This window comes from Salvelinus sp. IW2-2015, linkage group LG7 (assembly GCF_002910315.2).
Source record: "Salvelinus sp. IW2-2015 linkage group LG7, ASM291031v2, whole genome shotgun sequence".
NCBI lineage: Eukaryota > Metazoa > Chordata > Actinopteri > Salmoniformes > Salmonidae > Salvelinus > Salvelinus sp. IW2-2015.
Window position 1 is genome coordinate 31694900 of NC_036847.1, and position 1934 is coordinate 31696833.

Genomic DNA, 1934 nt, shown 5'->3' on the forward strand with positions numbered 1-1934 from the left:
CTACATAGGGTTACAGAGGCCCAATTATCAGCAAAACCATCACTCCTGTGTTCACAATGACAAGTGTGTTAGCTATCCATGTTTATCATTTTCAAAGGCTAATTGATCATTAGAAAACTCTTTTTGGGAACAGAAATTAATGTATAGCACACGCCTGAACAACTGTTGTCTGATTAAAGAAGCAAGTAAAACTGGCCTTTTAGACTAGTTGAGTATCTGCGCGCATAGAATTTGTGGGTTCGATTACAGGCTCAAAATGGCCAGAAACAAATAGCTTTCTTCTGAAACTCGTCAGTCTATTCTTGTTCTGAGAAATTAAGGCTATTCCATGCAAGAAATTGCCAAGAAAATTAAAATCTCGTACAACGATGTGTACTACTCCCTTCACAGAACACCGCAAACTGGCTCTAACCAGAATAGAAAGAGGAGTGGGAGGCCCTCGTGCACAAATGAGCAAGTGAGCAAAAACAAGGACATTTCTAAGTGACCCCAAACTTTTGAACAACATCTGTCCCCAGACACAGATGGGTTGGTTCAGTTCACATGCTGAAACAACAAGTGTAATGTAATGCGTATTAGTGATTGTAGCATAGTGTGGCATAGGTCACAGTGTCTTCCGTCACTACAATTTTCTGTATGTCAGGATTTAAAGATTTGACTGAGTATTTGCTGGAATTAGGGCCCATTGGGCAGAGTGGTCACCACTGTATTCACATGTGTTCAGGCACCTGGGCTGGTATACACTATGTAATGACCTTACCTTTCTCTTTCTTTATAGATGTGGTAAAGAGATCAATCCAACTCGACCAAAATTCCATGTCAACGTCGTTCAGAATCTCCTCATTGCCCCTCCATAAAAATTAGCCTACATTTAGGCTATTGTTTATATGTGTATTTGACAATATTTTGGAGTGAAAATCAGATTAAAATGCTTGTATGGATGTCAACCCCAATACAGGTTCATGTCATCATCACCAATCAACTGATTTACACTTAAAAACGGCTTCAAGTACCACCACCGATTTCTATATGCTAGCTACGCTACCAGCTTATACGAACAGAAGTTAGGAATTAACATACTTTTATAAAATCACGAAAAGGACTATTTCTAAATATTATGCAGCGAAAACCGTAGCGACCACATTGTGGGCCTGTTAGAACACAAAGATCTTGACAGATTTGAAGAATATCCACTTTGTATAATCAGATTTTTGGAATGTGGCATCCTCGTTGTTTTCCCCACGGTSTGCGTTCCATTGATCTCTTAACAGCATATATTGCTCGCTTTCTCTTGCTTGATAGCTTGTTTTTTTCCCCTGATCTGTTTTGTATTGTGTTTCCGTAGCTAACTGTTTTTTTGTAGGCGTTATATAGTGACACAGAGGAATCAAACATGTATGAATCAGAGCACATCAAAGCACATTATCAAAGCACAAACTTGCACATTGTCATCTACAACTCTTATGTATATTTATCATGTATCAACAGAATGGATCTACAGAAGATCAGAGTAGTTTTGCCATTGAATCCACCAAACAGATCGCAGACAGGGACCGAGAAAGGAGGAGTCAGACCAGACACTTTTGCTTGTCTGCGTGAAATGTATATATACATTTTTTTTATGACCAAAAAGATCATCAGTACTTGAGGAGATACGTTAACCATTTGTAGGGAAGTTCTAAACGTTTAGGCAACACACGAACACTCTCCCTAAAACCAATTCCAGACTGTCCAGAATGTATCACTGTACAGCCTACAGTACAGGACTTTACTGTAGCTCTCCTCCTACTGGCAGGATCCAGTCTGATCTGTTTCCTCAGACACTGGAAGCATAGATTTACTAGGGCTTACTCTCATTGGAGCCACTGGAACTTTTAAGCTGAAGTTTAAATTATCAGGAATTCAACTGAATAATTAGCGTCAGAACTTTAACT

The 1934-nt window shown here is 39.2% G+C and overlaps 1 protein-coding gene and 1 pseudogene across 2 annotated transcripts in view; one reads left to right on the forward strand and one right to left on the reverse strand.

Moving 5' to 3' along the window:
- Window positions 1-1611, forward strand: part of LOC111966138 (voltage-dependent L-type calcium channel subunit beta-4-like) — a 10484-nt gene extending 8873 nt beyond the window's left edge. For both annotated transcript variants that reach the window (XM_023990558.2, XM_070444587.1), the window contains one exon: window positions 779-1611. The gene's annotated coding sequence lies outside the window, so the exon portion shown is untranslated. The remainder of the gene's footprint in view (window positions 1-778) is intronic.
- LOC111966139 (rho-related GTP-binding protein Rho6-like) overlaps window positions 1-1934 on the reverse strand; it is a 36817-nt pseudogene that overhangs the window by 634 nt on the left and 34249 nt on the right.